The following is a 22,790-nucleotide window of genomic DNA, read 5'->3' as shown; positions in this document are numbered from 1 at the left end:
GGTAGCGCGGTTCCAGACTGTAGCGCCTAGAACTGCTCGGCCACTCCGTCCGGCTGATCTTTCTTACCTGTGAAAAATCACGCCAATGGACGTATCTACACAGATGGGAAACGCCGCGTTTATTGTGTCATACTTAGCATCTCGTGTATCGGTGGACGGCTGATTGAAATTCCGTTGTTAAAGTGTTGCCTGTCATTGTGAAAAATACAGAAAAGCAGCTACAGGAAACGCAAACGACAAAAAAATTAAGTGCTTCATGTTGTTGTTGTTGTTGTTGTTGTCGTCTTCGGTCCTGAGACTGGTTTGATGCAGCTCTCCATGCTACTCTATCCTGCGCAAGCCTCTTAATCACCTAGTAACTGCTGCAGCCTACATCCTTCTGAATCTGTTTAGTGTATTCATCTCTCAGTCTCCCTCTACGATTTTTACCCTCCACGCTGCCCTTCAGTACTAAATTGGTGATCCTTTGATGCCTCAGAACATGTCCTACCAACCGATCCATTCTTCTAGTCAAGTTGTGCCACAAACTCCTCCCCAATTCTGTTCAATACCTACTCGTTAGTTATGTGATCTACCCATCTAATCTTCAGCATTCTTCTGTAGCACCACATTTCGAAACCTTCTATTCTCTCCTTGTCCAAACTATTTATCATCCATGTTTCACTTCCATACATGGTTACACTCCATACAAATAATTTCAGAAAAGACTTCCTGACGCTTAAATCTATACTCGATGTTAACAAATTCCTCTTCTTCAGGAATGCTTTCCTTGCCGTAGCTTCTAAATTTTATATCCTCTCTACTTCGACCATCATCAGTTACTTTGCTCCCCAAATAATAAAACTCATGTACTACTAAAAGTGTCTCATTTCCTAATCTAATACCCTCAGCATCACCTGATTTAATTCGACTACCTTCCATTATCCCCGTTTTGCTTTTGTTGATGTTCATCTTATATCCTCCTTCCAAGACACTGTCCATTCCGTTCAACTGCTCTTCCAGGTCCTTCGCTGTCTCTGACAGAATTACAATGTCATCGGTAAACCTCAAAGTTTTTATTTCTTCTCCATGAATTTTAATTCCTCCTCCAAATTTTTCTTTTGATTCTTTTACTGCTAGCTCAATATGCAGATTGAATAGCATCGTGGATAGGGTACAACCCTGTCCAACTCCCTTCACAACCACTGCTTCTTTCATGCCCCTTGACTCTTATAAATGCCGTCTGGTCTCTGTAAAAATTGCAAATAGCCTTTCGCTCCCTGTATTGGACCCCTGCCACCTTCAGAATTTGAAAGACAGTGTTCCAGATAACGTTCTCAAAAGCCTTCTATAAGTCTACAAATGCTAGAAACGTAGGTTTCCCTTTCCTTAATTTATTTTCTAAGATAGGTCGTAGAGTCATTATTGCATCATGTGTTCCTACATTTCTAGGGAATCCAAACTAATCTTCCCCGAGGTCGGCTTCTACCAGTTTTTCCATACGTCTTTAAAGAATTCGTGTTAGTATTTTGCAGCTGTGACTTATTAAATTGATAGTTCGGTAATTTTCACACCTATCAACACCTGCTTTCTTTGGGATTGGAATTATTATATTCTTCTTGAAGTCTGAGGGTATTTCGCCTGTCTCATACATCTTGCTCACCAGAGGGTAGATTTTTTTCAGGGCTGGCTCCCCCAAGGCCATCAGTAGTTCTAATGGAATGTTGTCTACTCCCGGGGCCTTGTCTACTCTTCACGGAGTATCATATCTCCCATTTCATCTTCATCTACGTCCTCTTCCGTTTCCATAAGTTTGCCGTCAAGTACATCGCCCTTGTATAGAGCCTCTAAATACTCCTTCTGTTTTCCCTTCTTTGCTTAGAACTGGTTTTCCATCTGAGCTCTTAATATTCATGGAAGTGGTTTTCTATTTTCCAAAGGTCTCTTTAATTTTCCTGTAGGCAGTGTCCTCCTTACCCCTAGTGATATACGCCTCTACGTTCATACATTTGGCCTCTAGCCATCCCTGCTTAGCCATTTTGCACTTCCTGTCGATCTCATTTTTGAGACTATTGTATTCCTTTTTGCCTGATTCATTTTTATATTTTCTCCTTTCATCAATTAAATTCAATTTCTCTTCTGTTACCCAAGGACTTCTACTAGCCCTTGTCCTTATTCCTACTTGATCCTCTGGTGCCTGAGCTAATTCATGTCTCAAAGCTACCCACTCTTCTTCTACTGTATTACTTTCCTCCATTTTTGTCAATCGTTCCCTAACGCTCTCTCGGAAACTCTCTACAACCTCTGGTTCTTTCAGTTTATCCATATCCCATCTCCTTAAATTCCAACCTTCTTGCAGTTTCTTCAGTTTTAATCTACAGTTGATAACCAATAGAATTTGGTCACAGTCCACAAATGCCACTGGATAGTCTTACAGTTTAAATCTCTGTCTTACTATTATGCAATCTGTCTGAATTCTTCCAGTGTCTCCAGGTCTCTTCCACGTATAAATCCTCTTTCATGATTCTCAAACCAAGTCTTAGCTATGATTAAGTTATGCTCTGTGCAAAATTCTACCAGGCGGCTTCCTCTTTCATTCCTTACCCTAATTCCGTATTCACCTACTGCTTTTCCTTCTCCTCATTTTCCTACTATCGAATCCCAGTCCCCCATGACTATTAAATTTTTGTTTCCCTTCACTATCTGAATAATTTCTTTGACCTCATCGTACATTTCTTCAATCTCTTCGTCATCTGCGGAGCTAGTTGGCATACGAAGTTGTACTACTGTGGCAGGCGTGGGCTTCGTGTATATCTTGCCTACAATAATGCGTTCACTATGCTGTTCATAGTAGCTTACCCCCGTTCCTATTTTTTTATTCATTATTAAACCTACTCCTGCATTACCCCTATTTGATTTTGTATTTATAACTCTATATTCACCTGACCAGAAGTCTTATTCCTCCTGCTACGTGTAAGGGATCCGTGATCCCACGAACATAGATGCTAGTATCCGACACCCAGGTCGATAGTAGACAGGAGTCGATTGTCAAGCGCTGCAGGAGGCAGTGAGACTAGTGACGAGTGAGGGGTAGTACTAGAGTGTCGAGTGACAAGTGGTGCGGGAGAGACAGACAAGAATGGTGGTCGAGTGAGTTGTAAACGGTAAAAATTCACCGGAGAATGACGAGTGAGCACGTCCCCCTGATCGTCGTGGGGTTGACCATCACTAATACCGATTCGCGAGTGATACGAAACAGAAAGTGACAAGTGCCGAATTACGTGTTTCGCGTCAACCGGGTCGGCCAACAACAACCGTGGATTGCAGTGAGGATTGTTGTGAATGTTAACCATCAGCATTGCGTGTGACGAAGTACTGAAAATCAGCAACTAATAAAAAGATGTAACTGTAGTTAGACGTGTAAGGCGAAGGTAGCAACTGCCTCAGAATTTGTGTGTTAGTAGGAAATATATATCAGTTTGTACATCGCAATCTTTATGGTCCTTAATAATAGACAAACTTTCAATCATTCCACTATTCCGTTGCTAAACAGCCGCACTCGGTTGAAATACCCCCGAAACCACAGCAGAAAAACCGATAGCCTTTCATCCATTAAGCACACGGTCATATAATTATAGTAATTAACTGTTTGGCGGCTTCGATAAATTACACAAAATCCAGTTAAAGAATTTAAACGGGGGTGTTTCACACCGAACTGCACCACTTCCCAATATATCTAACTTATCCATTTCCCTTTTTGAATTTTCTAACCTACCTGCCCGATTAAGGGATCTGACATTCCACGCTCCGATCCGTAGAACGCCAGTTTTGTTTCTCCAGATAACGACGTCCTCCTGAGTAGTCCCTGCTCGGAGATCTGAATGGGGACTTCATATTATCTCCCAGGATTTCTCGGCCTTACTGATTAACAGGTATACAGCAGCGTTGTCGTTTCCCTCTTTTTTGCGCAATATTTCGACGACCAACCCAGTAGTCTTCTTCAGCTTCTGAGAATTGCATCGTTGTGTGTACTCGTTGCCTGGCTGCAGTCCAGTCAGCAGGTTCGAATAACGTCAAAATAGGGTGCAAAACAAGGAAACAACAACTCGGCTGTTACACCAATAAATGTCATTTAACCTTTCTAGTGCTCACCTAGTTTTTCTTATTTTAACATATGAACGAATAACAAATTCCTGAAGAATGTGTTTATTGATCGTTAGAGGAGACGCTTATGATGTCGATATCCTCTTGTAGTTTCCAGCGTCCAGAGCAGAAGAAGCAGCTGCCAAGGTTATAATTCCTGAGGTTATAGCGAACTGCAACAGAACTTTGCCCATTGCACGGTGTAAGTACAGTTTCTGCACAGTGTAAATTTGAATCAGCCAATGTTGGCCCAAAATTTATGATGTAGTTAATTACAAAACTAGTCAGATTAAGAACATACTCATTTTTTTTACCGAAGCAGGTCCTATGTACTATTAGCAGCAATAAGTATGTATGCTATTACTTTAAATATATGAGGAATAAGTTTATAAATAAAAATCTGTAAATGGCAAAGAAATGATAAAATCCTACTTTTCTTTTGTAAAATGGCTCTGAGCACTATGGGACTCAACTGCTGAGGTCATTAGTCCCCTAGAACTTAGAACTAGTTAAACCTAACTAACCTAAGGACATCACAAACATCCATGCCCGAGGCAGGATTCGAACCTGCGACCGTAGCGGTCTTGCGGTTCCAGACTGCAGCGCCTTTAACCGCACGGCCACTTCGGCCGGCTTTCTTTTGTACATTAATGGGCATATGATGAAAGAAACTGTCACGGAATAATACACCTGTATTTTGACCACTCGGTTTTAACGAACAGTAATGATGCTGATATATTCAATTACTGACATAATTAAAGATACGACACTAAAGTCAATGAAAATTGCAACACTGAGACAAAGTCCTTTGACTGAAACGTATTTTATACCACAGATTAAAAGTAGAAGAAATATATATAAGGAATATATTAAGATAGAAAACTTGAAGATAATGTAAAGGAAAAAAAGAAGTGGATGAAGATTAAATGGAGCATGCGATACTAAGTGAATAATTTGACTGAGACCTACATCCAAACAAGACGTCGGGAACAGACGACACACATTCGGCATTATTAAGGTCCTCAGGAGAACCAACCACGACAGAGCTTCCCACTAAGTATACGTGATATATGAGATAGGCGAAACAACAGTGAAACTTTAACAAGAATACAATAATCCAAATACCAAAAAAATCGTGTTTTGGGGTGTTTTACCGAATCATAAGGGTAATAAGTCGTGGTGTAAAATCCCGTGGGACTAATAATGTGGAAACAGAATAATGATTCTTTGAATCCAATAAGCCTTTATTGCAAGTAATTCATACGATGCAATTCGTACCGTTCCACAAATACAGATTCAAATGAAAAGAAAGATAAATAATAATTAATGTACTGCAGCAGATGATGTTGTAAATGGAACACAAACGTTTCAAGCTCGTTTAAAAGTTCATTGACCACGAAATTCGAAAGCATAAACTTAAGGTCCTTCTGCACAGTTTCTCACTATAAATTGCATCATTCAACTCAATTACATTATCCCAAATAAACACTGTGCAAACAAGCAAGCAAGTCCATCATATTAGATTGTCAGTAGAAAATGCAGCAAAATAGTTAAAGTTCTGAGCTGCTTCAGTTTCCACACAAATGAAGTTGAAGTTCGTATTGACACTCAGACACCGAAAGTGCCATCAAATATTCGATCCAGTGAAAAGTTAAAGTACGAGGCTGCACTCAACCAAATATAAGTCCTACCTGCACTCTTCAATATTATATTATGTCCAATGATAGGCAGCTATCCATATTTTTTAACTGTCTCCATTGCCGCTGAATAAACTCCAGATATAGCCCCAAACGGCCAAACACCACCGACCACATATGAAAGACGAAAGACCACATTCACATTACTGCTCGCCTTTAAATACTTTCTGATACCTTACACATGGACGATTAATAGTTTTTACAAGAAGAGAATACAAGCTTTCGAAATGTGGTGCTACAGAAGAATGCTGAAGATTAGATGGGTAGATCACATAACTAATGAGGAGGTATTGAATAGAATTGGGGAGAAGAGGAGTTTGTGGCACAACTTGACAAGAAGAAGGGACCGGTTGGTAGGACATGTTCTGAGGCATCAAGGGATCACCAATTTAGTATTGGAGGGCAGCGTGGAGGGTAAAAATCGTAGAGGGAGGCCAAGAGATCAATACACTAAGCAGGTTCAGAAGGATGTAGGCTGCAGTAGGTACTGGGAGATGAAGAGGCTCGCGCAGGATAGACTAGCATAGAGAGCTGCATCAAACCAGTCTCAGGACTAAAGACCACAACAACAACAACCTTACACATTACTGAATCCATGTTAAATATTAAAACAACGTCCAACACAACAACGAACGTTATTTGCACATTTATACGTATTATTAGAATATATTTACAATTATTATGGTCATTTTCCACTGTCTCATTACAACTACAGCACAGAATTACGTAAGTTATTAGCGATATTGATAAATACGTTAAAACTACCAAATAGAAGATGTGGTCAAAAAGTAAGGGTAATTTTTGCTTTTCTTAAAAAATTTTCATTTATTCAGCAACTTTGTCCCCTTCAAAGTAATTCTTCAGCGATTCACCTTTTATCTCATCAGTGGTGGCAAAACAATGTCCTTTCATGGTTCTCTTCAGCATCGGGAATAGAAAGAGGTCCCTTGTGGCCACTTCCGGCAAATGCTGTAGCTGAGACAACATAAGTGTTTTGTCTTTTGCCAAAAGATGACGAGTAATATGCATATGAATCGTTATTGAGAACAGAATTAAAAATTTGGTGGCATTACCTTTCAGCAAGTCCTCGTATATACAGATCTTGCCTTCGTAGTTCAGTCTGACATTCCTATGACGATTTCATTGACACATTCCAGTTTACACTCGCTATCTCAAACTCTTTCCTTATTATCTAAATCTGCTTCTGCTTTTTTAAAAGTCTAAAGAAGATATAAACACTGGGGAAGTTGTTAGTGCACTGGAAGAAGACAATATGACGTATTAGTATAGCAATCAGTTTAACGTACAGCTACGATTACCAACAAAAGAAGTATGTGAATATCTTAAACAACGTTATTCAGTGAAATATTACGTATTTAAGCTACCTAGTTTTAGATAGTAGATACTTCCGATTAATAGTGAACTTACTTACGATAAACTGAAATGCTTAAATCGCGATGACGATTACTTATTCGGTTTAAATACCACTGCGTTCACATTAGACAGTGTTTCTTATTCTTTATTTTTTTTTTTTTTTTTTTTTACTGAGCATCATATGACAGAATTGTACAAAATATTTTCTGGTATAAAATCGAGTTATACAAGCCTATCGCTACCATTCTTTCTTTCTTCTGATTCGTGATTCTCTTCAGGTGTTTCAATCTGCCTTCTGCTGATCATTCTGTGATAACCTACAATCGCACTACTGCTTTTCACATCGTCTTTCAGTGATATGTATGTATAATCTTACATATGAAATGATGTTCTAAGGCAAGCGCTGTGACTACAGTTTCCATCTAACATGATGTGTTGTGCATATTCCAGAAATTAGTGAGACTTGAAGGTGCCATCGAGGACAGGATCCATTGCTAGAAACGACACACGGGCGCAGTTCACTATTGCACACTTGTATTGCAGCATGATACGTAACATTCAACTTCACCAATAACTTAACTGCTAACCATTGAGATTAATACTCTTAGGTCACTGTACTTAAATTTCGAAGTGAATAAACTGAACCATTTATGTGCACATTAAAAAGGGAAGCGAAGACTTTATATGTTTCTGTTTGAAGTGAACGACACCAGTTCACAAGAAAAGGAGCAAGTCCTCATATATTCTAACTACTTACGCTCTAAGATCAACAGGCACTAGAAGTTTCTGCTACACACTTACTGCATCTGCAACTCCTTGCCTTTGATCGGCGTAGTAATAACCGGGTAAATATTTTCAAAAGAAATATAGTGTTGCTTGAGTGTACTCAGACTGATAGCAGGAAGCCCTTTCGATCACTGAAAGGAAAAAGTATGTGATGATGGAAACTCTCCAGACCATAGAAGGACACAGATTTTTCCCTTGGATGTACTGTTTCAGCACTAATAACGTCCCAGCAATAAGTACACACATCCCGATGGATGTAAAGTAACATCGTGAAATACTTGACTCATCACTACATAAACTGCATCATTTAATTGTCACATCTACTGAAGTTTATCTTACTGTAGCACGTTCGGCACTTAAAATCATGGTAACATGACATAACATCCATAAAATGACGATCGCTCGGTCTTCTCGTTTGACCCGATGACAGAGTTCCTGATTCGTGCATTGTTAACAGGTGTTCCTCCACACTCAGATAGAGTACCGAGAGAGATGGTGGTATGGTTATGTCATTGGACTTGCATTCGAGTTGATTGGAGTTGAAACCCGTGTGAGATACTCCACAGGTTTTCAAAGATTTCCACAAATCGATTAAGGTGAATGGACACTGCCGATTTCTTTCCCCGATAACTGCCCGACTGATGCTCCGTCTATGATGACCTGCTTGTCGACTGGTACTTACTAATTGCCCTACGTTACCAATACACGCCAAGTGTTCAGTCATCGTCTCTAAAAGGATAGAGGGGTTTTTTATGGGGAGCTGTTAAGAAAAACACTTTTTTATTAGGAGTAATCAGCTGTTGGTGAATGAAAATTGGGTCGTTACCTGTTCCATATATCGTTTGCATTATTAATTTTATCGTAAAGTTACGAAAGCAGTCAGTTTGCATGATTTATATACATTATTTGTTTCAAGCGGACGGCTATATGCTAGCCATTTACAAGTGTCTAAATGGCATACTGACCTAAAGGAACATGTTACTTTTCACTCCAACTCATGCAACTACATCTAAGACTAGTTATTTTTTACGGGCTATCAGTTTATAAAAAAACACTCTAGAAAAAAAAAACTACGCACCACGAAGGAATTATCCTAATGGGACGGGAATCGGTAGATGTGATGTACGCGTGCGGACAAACAAATCATTACAATTTCAGAATAATTGGATGATTTATTCAAGAGAAAGAGCTTCACAAGTAGTGCACGTCAATAGCGCGTTGGTCCACCTCTGGCCCATGTGGAAGCAGTTCAAAATGGTTCAAATGGCTCTGAGCACTATGGGACTCAACTGCTGTGGTCATAAGTCCCCTAGAACTTAGAACTACTTAAACCTAACTAACCTAAGGACAGCACACAACACCCAGCCATCACGAGGCAGAGAAAATCCCTGACCCCGCCGGGAATCGAACCCGGGAACCCGGGCGTGGGAAGCGAGAACGCTACCGCACGACCACGAGATGCGGGCTGTGGAAGCAGTGATTCGGCTTGTCATGTACAGAGTTGTTGGATATCCCACTGAGAGACACTATGCCAAATTTTTTCCAGTTGGCGGAGGGCCTTGTCCAGGATGCTCTAAATGTTTTCAGTCGGAGAATTGTCTGGCGACCTTCATTACCAAGGCAGGGCTTGGCAAACACGAAGAAAAGCAGTAGAAACTCTCGCGGAGTGCGGGCGGACATTATCTTGCTGAAATGTAAGCGCAGGATGGCTTGCCATGAAGAAGAACAAAACGGGCCGTAGAATACCGTCGACGTACAGTTGTGCTGTAAGGGTGACGCAGAAGACGGTTGTCGGGCTGTATTGCGGGCGAGAATCAGTTTAGTATCGCACCGCTGTCCGGGGTGTGTAGACACGTTATCGCTGGTCATCGGAGCTCAGTTCGAATTGGGACTCATCACTGAAGACAGTTCTTCTCCAGTCAAAGATTCCAGGCCGAATAATCTTGACATCATTGCAGACGAGCTTGTTAGTGTACACAGAGGTCAATTGCACTCGGCGCAAGGAACGACGTGAGCTAAGCCCCCTATCTGTGGGCCGCCTATTAATGGTTGTTTCGTCACTGAAACACCAGTTGCACGTCAGACCGATGAAAACGATGAATCCGGGGCTCTGAGTGCGTCTCTGATGAGTGCGCTGTCCCCTTCCTGTCAAGTCTCTTTAAGTCAACCGCTTCCTTGCTGATGCTGTGTTTGGCCGAGTTCACCAATTTGCATAACTCCTTCGCGGTGGGTAGTTGGTTTCTTTTTTCCTTACCACCTGTCAGACATTACATACACTCCTGGAAATGGAAAAAAGAACACATTGACACCGGTGTGTCAGACCCACCATACTTGCTCCGGACACTGCGAGAGGGCTGTACAAGCAATGATCACACGCACGGCGCAGCGGACACACCAGGAACCGCGGTGTTGGCCGTCGAATGGCGCTAGCTGCGCAGCATTTGTGCACCGCCGCCGTCAGTGTCGGCCAGTTTGCCGTGGCATACGGAGCTCCATCGCAGTCTTCAACACTGGTAGCATGCCGCGACAGCGTGGACGTGAACCGTATGTGCAGTTGACGGACTTTGAGCGAGGGCGTATATTGGGCATGCGGGAGGCCGGGTGGACGTACCGCCGAATTGCTCAACACGTGGGGCGTGAGGTCTCCACAGTACATCGATGTTGTCGCCAGTGGTCGGCGGAAGGTGCACGTGCCCGTCGACCTGGGACCGGACCGCAGCGACGCACGGATGCACGCCAAGACCGTAGGATCCTACGCAGTGCCGTAGGGGACCGCACCGCCACTTCCCAGCAAATTAGGGACACTGTTGCTCCTGGGGTATCGGCGAGGACCATTCGCAACCGTCTCCATGAAGCTGGGCTACGGTCCCGCACACCGTTAGGCCGTCTTCCGCTCACGCCCCAACATCGTGCAGCCCGCCTCCAGTGGTGTCGCGACAGGCGTGAATGGAGGGACGAATGGAGACGTGTCGTCTTCAGCGATGAGAGTCGCTTCTGCCTTGGTGCCAATGATGGTCGTATGCGTGTTTGGCGCCGTGCAGGTGAGCGCCACAATCAGGACTGCATACGACCGAGGCACACAGGGCCAACACCCGGCGTCATGGTGTGGGGAGCGATCTCCTACACTGGCCGTACACCACTGGTGATCGTCGAGGGGACACTGAATAGTGCACGGTACATCCAAACCGTCATCGAACCCATCGTTCTACCATTCCTAGATCGGCAAGGGAACTTGCTGTTCCAACAGGACAATGCACGTCCGCATGTATCCCGTGCCACCCAACGTGCTCTAGAAGGTGTAAGTCAACTACCCTGGCCAGCAAGATCTCCGGATCTGTCCCCCATTGAGCATGTTTGGGACTGGATGAAGCGTCGTCTCACGCGGTCTGCACGTCCAGCACGAACGCTGGTCCAACTGAGGCGCCAGGTGGAAATGGCATGGCAAGCCGTTCCACAGGACTACATCCAGCATCTCTACGATCGTCTCCATGGGAGAATAGCAGCCTGCATTGCTGCGAAAGGTGGATATACACTGTACTAGTGCCGACATTGTGCATGCTCTGTTGCCTGTGTCTATGTGCCTGTGGTTCTGTCAGTATGATCATGTGATGTATCTGACCCCAGGAATGTGTCAATAAAGTTTCCCCTTCCTGGGACAATGAATTCACGGTGTTCTTATTTCAATTTCCAGGAGTGTATTATTGCACACATGATCAAAACTTTCATTGCTCCATACTGAAGTCCTTTAGGATTCACTGACATCTCTAATGCGTGAGAAGGGTCATTGTTTCTTCCAGTGTTGTAGATAAAGACATTTTTTTCAGATCGTGATAAATTATTTATGATAATTTTCCGTAGAGAATATGTGTACTGTAAAGTGTAACGATTCGTTGTTTAGAATCAAGGACATGACCATCCTCCAGATAGTACATCACATATTTGATTTTCATAGGCAGTAATCTTGTACGTCCCTCTTCAACGAGATAGGCATTTCCACTGCACCTTCAGTAATATAACCCACAGAAAGGAAATAAATAAAATTGAGTGATTTTTTTTAATGTTCTAGAGGTGAGAGACATCACATTGACAACATCAGGAGTATTATAATAATGTAGAGTCGCAGAATCGTACATCAATAATAGAAATGAATCTCCTGTGGATTCTGTAATATCACGTTACCTTTAATGCTCAGATTCTTGTAAAAGTCAGTCACGGAAGTCGTTGAAGAGGCAAAAAGCTTGGTGACGCTGTATCGTGACAAGATTAACCTCCAGCGTAACAAATATTTTGCGCAATAATAGAACTGACAATCAAATTAGACTGCAGGCTCAACTTGTGGAAATGTGATGTACATTCGACAGCACGCTGATGGCGCACGATTGTCATTTTACCAAATCGATCACTTTCAACTGCTTAATTAGCTGGAAACGTTTAACTGTTCACAATTAGTAGTACACGATCATAATGATTACAGAAATTAATTAAATAGCGTGCATTTCTAATTACTAAATATATTACAAAATTAAATCTAGAACTTCTTTTTCTGCACGTCCATTCTAGACACTGAATAAGAAAGATTAACTCGTACATCAAGTTTTTGAAAACGTTGATTCACATTCGTTTTGTTCTGATGGACAACGAATGTTGGATAAAAAGGTTCCTAGCTTTTCCGGTCTAATGCTTCAGTTATGTGAGTACTAACATTTTGATATTCTCATATAAAGTTTGTAATATTCTTCTAAAATTTTCAAAATCTTAAAATAATTTACCATACCAGTGTATATCTCAGTGTTGTTATTCCTTCCGATTTTATTGTTATATTATGTTCGCCTGAAGATGTGGCTTTTAGTGCCACGAAACTGGCAGTGATGGTATAATAAAGGAATAAATACAAATGAAGCGGTTGAATAATACCCAATATATTACGCAAAGATTATGGAGTCCCAATTCCTCTTAATCTTCCCAAGAAAGTCGGCCACCAGAAGTTGTCAAAAGCTCCAGCAATGTCTATCATTATAGCTGCAGCATATTTGTCATCATTTGTCTGCATTATTTCTGTTATTTCTATTTCTCTGATTACTGCGTCGTCTATAGATTTGTGCTGCCTGAAGTCGTACTGATGGGGATTTCGTCTGACTAGCTGTGCGTTTGCCACATAGTAGTCATTCTTGTATTTTCTCTAGGTTGTTGATAAGGCCTGTTGATCTTTGGGTCAGTCGGGTCTCGTTCTTCCATACCAGCCATAAGACGAATAAGAAGGGGTGACAATAACCCTGATTGTGGGCTAGTTCTATTAAATAAGTAAATAAATATGCAAGACGAAGATTATATAAATGAATGCCTTCACGGCGCTATGTGCTGATAAAATTCTCTAGACCTTTCAGCCGCGCCAATTGATTTAAAATCCACGAGCTTTCCTCAGCATACTCGTCGGCCATTGTCAAGTGGCGACTGTTTTTTGCTTGCTGCTACTGTCCTTATACAGCCGCGCTGCCTTGTGTGATGTCACTGGTGCCCGCTCCAATGCCAAATAGGTTACTGCTTTCGTTGCGCACCCATCGCGCTCGCTTCAACCTACCGATGGCTGGGTCCCAAGCCGCGCTTAGCTGTGGGCCGCCGTCTTCATTGAGGTTGTTTTCGCGTGCCTGGAATCTCCAGAGAATTTTATCAGTACATATCTCCGCGAAACCATGCATTCACATATTACGTACCTCTACGGGCTGGATACATGGTGCAGCATCAAACGCCTCGGGTAGCTGCATGTTAAGAAGGATAATTTATTAAGCTCTCTAGCCTTCCTACTAAACTGCCTTCGTGAGCCACCGTATCAACACTGCTGCAGCCAAGAGAGTATTTCGTCGTGCCAGCTTCGCCCTGCTGCAAGAGAGGATACATCGCACCAGAAAGCAGTCTGACACAAATGGCCTCGAGATAATGGCCGTCCACCTGCGGTTGACGGAGTAGCTCTCAGCTTGGGATTGAGAATAGATTGATGCAGCCACTGTAGTACAAGAAACGTCATCACAGAGGACAACCACGGGGAGACAAAAAGGGAAATTCAACCGCTTTCACAGCAACAGCACGGCGCAGAATGGAAAACAACAGAACGCGCCACAACCAGCAACACGACGAGAAATATTGACACGGGAGTCATGTCAGCTCCTAAGAAAGGACTCAATTTACGTCATTACCGGGGAATATCAGTTTCACTGTCAAAACAAGTGGTGTAAAACAAGCAGTTCTCAAGACACACAGTGAAACTGCAAAAGAAATTCGTCGAGAAATGAGCCGCTTTCTTTCAGAATCCGAGCCGCCAACCTCTATCTTCTTCTCGTAGTCCTGTTAGCTGAGAAGGGCAATTCAGCCTCATTATGGAACGAGCCGACTACGCCGCGAAGTTTCGATTGATGCTCTAGGAGGAGGAATATCAAAAATTAAAGGGACCTAACACTCAGGTAATGAGGAATTGGTCAGAGCTTCTCAAGGGGTCTTCACTGGAAGAGAATGCCATTAAAAATGTCCTCCCTCGGGCCCCTCGACCAGTTACATTGTATGGTCTTTCAGAGGTTCACAAGGAGAACAAACCTCTGTCTCATCGTGACCACCGCTGGCTCGGCGTCTTACAGACTGGGGAAACGTCTGACCAGCCTACTTACTCCGCATCAGTGGAATTAAATGCCTGCGTCTTGGGGAAGGAGATGTTTTGGTCAGCTTTGATGTGGTGTTATTATTCACATGTGTTCCCATGAAGGTTTCCATAGATCTGCTCTCCCATTTAATTTGACGACACTGTTGTGGATTTATTTAAACACACTCTGACCTCACTAGTTATTGTGTAATGGAGAGCCCATTAGTTCCAGTTATAACCAGCCTGTTTATGGAGCACTTTGAGGACATTGCCCTGGAAACGGCTCGTCCAAGGGCTAGTTTCTTTTTTCGTTACGTCGATGACACGTTCGTTGTCTGGTCCCATGGACGAGAAAAGCTGACAGAATTCTTGGACCACATCAACAACATCCTTAGCAACATCAACTTCGCGATAGAGGTAGAGACCGATGCTGCCTTGCCTTTCTTGACGTACTCGTCTGTCATAAAGCAAATGAGTGTCGCAGCCCACAGCCCACACGGATCGGCATCTGCACGCTAACAGCTATCACCGTCCGTCGCTGAAACGTTCTGTTCTGAGGTCCTTCGATTATCGAGAGATAGCCTCCGCAGACGCTGAAAACATGGCAAAGGAACTGAGCAGTTACGGAAAGTATTCAACGAAAACGGTAATGACAACGCCCAGATTCCGTAAGCCATCTTTCGGAAAACACAAAGCGAAAGGACCCAGAGGAGAACTCGAAGAAGCTTGCGTTTTTTCCGTCCTGTGGCTCAGCAAGAGGAAAGATTAACCGGCTCCTAAAGAGGCATAAATCGATTTTGTCTTCAGGGCTCCAACAAAAATTCAACAACACATGAAGCCTGTAAAAGACAATGTAGCCCTCAGAACGCCAGGAGTACATAACATACCGTGTGGGTGTGGACAATTTTAGGTTAGACACACTGTGAGTACTATTGAACAGCGCCATGTACAACACTAGATATGCTTTCGCCTCCGGTACCCTGAGAAATCAGCAGTAGCGAAGCATGCTATAGAAGACGGACATCGTATTGCATTCTAAAAAATATCATTTACACTGACTAGCAGTTTCTGAGATAAAGCAATTAAAGAACCGATCGAGAGAAAAATTTGTGACAACACCCGCAATAAAGACAGCGGCCTACACCTAAGTACGGCTTGGGACTCAGCCATCGGAAGACTGAAGTGAGCGCGGCATGACCGCAACGAAAACATTACCCTGTGTTATGGCATTGGTACGGGCACAATTGACGTTAAAGAAGGCAGCACGGCTATATAAGAAAGCAGCAACCTATAAACAGTCGCCACTTGACAGTGGCCGAAGAGTACTCCGCCGAAAGCATGTGGATTTTAAACCACTGGGTGGGGCTGGGAACTAGAGAGAATTTTGTCAAGATAAATATTGTCGCTTCCCTTCTGTACGAGCCCGATTTTCTCTAACTTTAGCATTGTGGCCGTTGGAGAAATGTGTGTTTTTTGACTCATTGTCGAGCGTGTGCTCTCCGATTTTTGTAGGTTGCAGGCGATCCCTATCATGTGTGATTAGGCCAATGAATATGAGACTCGCATCTGCCTTCTCCATGGTGACATTTATTTGATTGTGGCAACTTAAAACACTCTGGAAAGAAACTTTTAGATACCTGTAGTTGTAGCTGATTCCAGTCACTGACAGTTTTGTCAAGCATTTCGGATCTCGTCATCTATTTTGTGCATTACATTACATTTATTGGTTTGTAGGATTAACTGGCAATCTCTGCTCAAGACGTACATAACCCGGGAGTCTTTCTGCATATACAAAGAAATTCCAGCTATGAAAAAAAATTATAAAACACTTATGATTTGGGTATGACACAGTACTTTGTGCTGTCAATGAAAGATTACATACCGAAGTAACAGGCAATATAGGACACTATGCCAAATATTAAACAGCCGGAAAGTTAAGATCAAGAAATTAATTTGAATCGAAATTGTCAAAATGGAGTTTTAAAGAGCCCCTTATATAACGCCAAGCGTAATCTAGAGGTGGGACTGTCGCGACAGCGGACGTCAGAACTGGAAGTTTTAGCTCGTTTCCATACAATGCCTTTCTGTTTCGCTCTACTTTTCTAAAATATTCGTCAAAGACCTGTACAGACACAAAACGATACTTAAGTTTTATGTCCGCTGTAGCATATACTGCATAGTAACACTGTTAATTTAATGCCCGCAAGACCTACACCTCGTGCAAAGCACCGGACAGGTACAGTTAGATATAGACACAGATTGTCTGGGATATAATGACGCAGAAAGAAATTTAGAATAAATCTAATCCGCTGACTCCGATCAAGTTTTTGGGAATGTTTTTTTCTTGGATGTAGGGCAAATCCTAAAAGCGGAAATGTTCTGAAGAGCATTGCTAATTAAGAAGACAGTCCTAGTGCACTGGGATCTGACATAGAATATCTGAGCACTTAATGGATCGAGATCTGAAGCAGTGCGCCTTGGACATTAAGTCAAAAAATTGACCTGAAAAATATGCCAAAGTGCTATTTTATAAACGTTCTGCAACTTCACTATATCGAGGCTGGTCCAGTTTCTCCCTTCACAACTTGTAAACTGCGGACAGCGGTAAACTGGGGTTAAGTGAACGGCGGATATGGGAGTAGTCAGCCGGTTTGCATTACCCTGGAGACACACACTTTCATAAAACGTCAGTCAAAAATAAGTCTTACAGTTTCTTCTTCTTCTGTTCTTGGGGCAAAAATTTGAAGCTAACTCTTAACAAACCCAAACCGCTCGATGATTCCTTTCCTCAAGTCTTCCATCTGCCTCCGTAAAAATTCTTCTTCCTTTCCTGTACTTTTTCGATGTAGAACATGACGAAGCGCGAATGTGAAACACGTACGTAAATAGTGAGTAAATAAAAGTGAATAAAAGTGAGTGCATGAGCAGAACTACATGTTTTGCGAACGTGAGTAAGTGACTTCTGTAGTTCACAAGTTTCGACAGCGACAGTCCAGGGCCGATTATCGGATTAGCCGACAAGGCGATTAGGCGATTAGCCGTCTCGATCCGCAGTTCACATGACAACATAACGAGGTGGAAACCGGTGTATGCAGTTCACATGCATCGCTCCATTTCTTATAGTTTAAATAAGTAAGTTGATAACTTAGTTCTCTCCAATTTGCAACAGACACTACGAATGGAACTGGTGGAATTTCTTCGGTCAGTAGCTGTTGAGAGAAGTATATTGTTCACTGAAGTACGCCGTTATCGATTACGCAAAGTCACATCTACATTTTAGTTATGCGTTGCGTAGATAACTAGTGCCGTTCCCCGTTTCCTATCCTATTCGCCGTTGTTACGTCTACAAATGTCCAGACTCTAACTAATCTAACAAATATCATTATTACACTAAATGTATTTGGAAGAACTGTACGTTTTTTTGCGCATTTTTTGTTTTCATTTTGTTTTCATTTTCATTTTTTTTTTTTTTTTACTCGTATTACGACAGTTTCTGCCTGCAAAGTGTCTTGATTACACTTCCTGCCATTGAAAGTATCAGAACATTACTGTAGCGCTATCGCTCTAACTCAACAAACCTGCGACGATTCGAGCGACTTTTCTCTGAAATTTCTCCCCATTCTTCATCCTCAACTTTCAATGACGACTCATTGCGTCATGACTTCTAGTATAGCTGCTGTTTGAAATAAGCTGTAACTGCGGAACCTGAAATGAAATGATTGAATATTAGCTAAACGTAATAACAGTATAAACAGAGGTGAAAAGAATGAAGCCGAAAAACAAAGATAGACGACCAATGTATAACATTCACGAAAATGTAAGTAAAATGTGTGTAGTGTCTTAAGTTGAAAAAATGGTTCAAATGGCTCTGAGCACTATGGAACTTAACATCTGAGGTCATCAGTCCCGTAGAACAGAGCTAGTTAAACCTAACTAACCTAAGGACATCACACACATCCATGCCCGAGGCAGGATTCGAGCCTACGACGGTAGCAGCCGCGCGGCTCCAGACTGAAGCGCCTAGAATCGCTCGGCCACACCGGCCGGCAGTGGTTCTTTCATATTGCAAAGGGTTTAAGTAAGTTTAACCTTATTGACAATTCTGTTCAATGTCTATATCTAAGAGGACACGATAGAAATGTAGGAAACCTTCTCAACGGGAACAAAAGTTATTGTAAACACGCAACAGTAACGCTAAGGTCCGATACCGCACAACCTTATCGCCAAAATTAAATTAGCGGTAAAAAGCTACAGAAGTGCGATGTACACCCCGATTAAAACAGAATTTGTGTTAAGAAGAACAAAGATCAAACTTATGTGGAATAAAAATATAACTATAAACACGGCCTGTTAAACAACAAATTTGGGAAGTGTCTGGAGTTCTTCGCCTAAGAGGAAAAAGGCTGTAGGTATGTGGAGGATCGCAGAGCAGATTGAAGAAACGGTAAAAGAATTCGTCAACAGCAAAAACTGCTATTATCAAAAGCACACAGATAAAATAAGAAGTTTCCGATTCCAAACATATATCTCCTACCACTGAGGGAAATTGAATCCTGCATAGTAAAAACACCAAAAGAAGAAGGAATTTGATTTCGTTGCAATGAAAACAAGTTATGTGAATAGACAAATACGAAATTAATAGGCATTAGAACGAATAGCCAACGCAAAAAAGAGTACAGAACACCTTCTCTAAAAGAAGGGACCTGCTGGTTGGACGCGTGATACGATATTCCGGCCTTGGTAATCGTCACCTGATTCAGTGTTGAAGGGGAATTGCTATCCCGGAAGGAGAAAATTAGGTGCTTTGCCTTCTTTGATTTATTCATTCTGATTGGTAGATAAATACTAGTTACCCATTCTGATTAGTAAACAAATAGTAGTTACTAGTTCCTTATTGGTTTCACAATAATTACAAACGCCTATGTTTTGTGAAACAAACTTCAAGATGAAACATATTGCGAGAAGAATTTAACAGAGCACTGAAAGACATTTGTGGGAATACCGGTACCTAATTCCAAACAACGCAACTAGAGTAGACAGTATTCCCTCAGAATTATTTAGATCCTTAGGAGAACCGGCCAGGACAAAACTATTTTTTCCGGTATGCAAAATGTATGAGACTGGCGAAATAATCTTCTTCAAGGAGAATATAATCATTCATATTCCAAAGAAGATAAGTGTGAATATTACCGAACTATCAATTTAAAAGGCATGACTGCAAAATATCGACACGAAATACTTACAGACGAACAGAAAAACTGGTAGAAGCCGAACTCGTGAAGATCACTTTCGCTTCCGGAGATATCTAGGAACACGCAAGGAAACAACGATCTTACGACTTATCGTAAAAAGATCTAACAAGGGCAAACTTAACATTTGTAGCAATTTCAGATGTAGAGGAAGCTGATTAGAATGCAATTTTAGAAACTGTGGTAAAAGACGGGGAACTAAGGATTGTCCACATCTTCTACAGAGTCAAGATTTCTGTTATGAAAGTCGAAGGACATAAAAAAGAGAAGCACCTATGTCAGGCAATTATTACACTGAGCAAGCAGTAAAGGAAACCAAGGAGAAATTTGTAAAGGGAATGAACGATCAGTGAGAAAAAATAAAAAAAGTCAAATAAAACTATATGGTTCCAGAGACCTTTTTAAGTCTCAAACATCTATGTTGTGTATACGCATATATGCACAGTCGTATATGGCCCCAGAAACCTTTTCAGATCTCAGACACCTGTGCAACTATGAATATTCGTATACATTACGGAGACCTTTTCAAGTCACTGGCATGTACACAATACAGACGTTTGAGAATTCAAAAGGTCTCTGAAACGGTATTCCCATTCAATAAAATTGGAGAGCCTCTAGAATACTGTTCGAGTTTAGGAGGAACACCAAGTACGTTGAGGCATGATAGGGAAATTGGATTCACGGGATAGGCGTGCTAGATAGCCCATGCATTTGTGCAAAGCCACAGTGGTTAGCACATCTACCTACCGAGCAGGAGACCTGGGTTCGAATCCTGCCGACACGGTAGCTCAGCGTGTTCGGTCAGAGAGGTAGATGCCCTCTTTAATAAATAAAAAATAAAAAAACTGGTTTAGAACGAACAAAAAATGAGATTAAAAAAATCCCAGTCGTGATATAAATTTTCATTTGTCACTTCATTCTGCATATATACAGCAAAGAAATAAAAACTTTGAGATTTGCCAATAACATCGCCACCCAATCAGAGATAGCAAAAGACTCGGGAGATCAGTTTAACGAAATGGGAAATGTGTTAGAAAGAGTTTATAATATGAACATCAACACAATGTAGTCGAATTAAATCAGGTGGTGATGACAAGATCGTGTTAGGTAAGACACCAAAAGTAGTAGATTAGTCCTTTTATTTGGATAGCAAAATAACAGAAGGGAGATAACGCACAGACTGAAAGTTGCAAGAGAAGAATATCTGGAAAAGAGAAATTTGCTATCGACAAATATAAATTTAAGGGTTAGGAACTCTCTTCTGAAAGCTGTAACGGTCGGGATTTGTGAGCAGTACATTCGCTTTTTCATTCCCTTGTCAAAATAACCTAAAATAAAATGCTAGGACGTTGTGTTAAAAGTGTTCGCTAAGTGATGGGATAAGGGCTGCAAGATGGGGAAAAATCATTTTATTACTTATGTTTTTGAAAATCTGGAATAAGTTGAATTTACGAGGCACTGCGCTACATCACAACCCGGGAGGTGAGTATCTGGGCGAAGAATGCCTAAGCTGTGGAGGCGAGAAAACAGTGAGTCGCATAGGACAGGGTCTATGGATGCAATCGCCACGTCAAAAGAATATTTGATTAAAACTTTGTACAAGCCAGTCACAGTTTCGTGCTCGTCACAGACTGACGTAAACCTGTTATTGTACCAGGTCTGAATAATTTATGTTGATACTGCCTGACTTGAATTTAAAGATAGTGAACTATTTGGACAGGGGTTGTGAATTTATTGTTATTGGAAGAATATACACAGAATTTTGTGTGCAACACTTTTTCTTTGCACACAGAGAGGATTTGCGTTACAATATTTTGAGATATTTTCAATTAATTACAGTGCAGTGCAAATTTTCTTTTTATTTAATGCTTGACGTGTGTAGTAGGAAGAACAATTTCTTTGAATTGATGTGAATTACTCGTTGGAATTGTTTCACGATCCGAGCGTTGGAATTTTACTGTTGTAGGAAGTTCGATCACATAAACGCAGTCAGATATGTTTTAGGTCCCCAGTTTCACTTTCTACAGTGACAACATTCGGGAACTTTTTTTTTGTTAGGTCCCAATTACGATCATTTCACCCGAACAAGATTAGCAGAACTGATATTATTAGGGAACTTTAGTGCTCGGCAACTGAATGTTGGCATTCTCACAGTTAAACACAATCATTCAGAATAAATAACAGAACGGCAGGAAGATATAGCCTTGTACGGAAATGAAACGTGGACGGCTAACAGCTCAGACAAGAAGAGAAGCTTTTGAAGTGTGGTACTACAGAAGAATGTTGAAGATGAGATGGGTAGATCGAATAACAAATGAGGAGTTACTGAATAGAACTGGAGAAACAAAACTTTATGGCACAGCTTGACGAAGGAAGTGATCACGGCTTCATTGCAGTAAGCACGTTCAGATGGCTGTAGGTTGCAATAGTTATTCAGAGGTGAAGAGATATACTAACATTGGAGAGCCCTAACAAACCAGTCTTCGAACTGAAGATCAAAACAACAATTTGTTTTATGTCTTAAATTTGTAAACAAGTACAAATTACAAATTTCCTACGTCCTAAATCGACCATGCCGTGCCCTACCTTGTCCAGAGCCGATGTTCCCAGTCTTACCTGTGAGACGAGTGCTTGCCTCCTCACAAAGTGAGCGTCTGCACAGCCTGCGAACAGGGCCAGATGTTCTGCTGGTATATGCCGTTGCCGACGCCGTATGGTGGGGGAAAATAGCAGGTGAATTTCGAGGATGGCCTTCGTAACCCATTACCGGACTTTCATAAGAGGACGAGTAACAAAGTTATTCGTCATCGTCTACTGCTCTAGCATTGTGAATAGGGTTATTTCCGTATCGTGTTTCCCACCATACGTGACACAAAAGTAGTTAAACGACGCAGTTTTAGTCATGCGACGGCGATTTGGGTGGCAATTTTGTAA

The 22,790-nt window shown here is 41.8% G+C and overlaps 1 long non-coding RNA gene across 1 annotated transcript; it reads right to left on the bottom strand.

The window, feature by feature from the left end:
* Positions 1–6,664: 6,664 nt before the first annotated feature.
* LOC126203970 (uncharacterized) lies at positions 6,665–22,516 on the bottom strand. The gene is made up of 4 exons (XR_007540433.1): positions 22,473–22,516; positions 18,186–18,312; positions 6,893–7,077; positions 6,665–6,794 (listed from the first exon to the last, which is right to left on the bottom strand). It is a non-coding gene; the product is annotated as an uncharacterized LOC126203970 (long non-coding RNA).
* Positions 22,517–22,790: the final 274 nt, after the last annotated feature.

This window comes from Schistocerca nitens, chromosome 9, assembly GCF_023898315.1.
Source record: "Schistocerca nitens isolate TAMUIC-IGC-003100 chromosome 9, iqSchNite1.1, whole genome shotgun sequence".
Taxonomy (NCBI): Eukaryota; Metazoa; Arthropoda; class Insecta; order Orthoptera; family Acrididae; genus Schistocerca; species Schistocerca nitens.
This window is presented reverse-complemented; position numbering and strand designations above follow the sequence as displayed.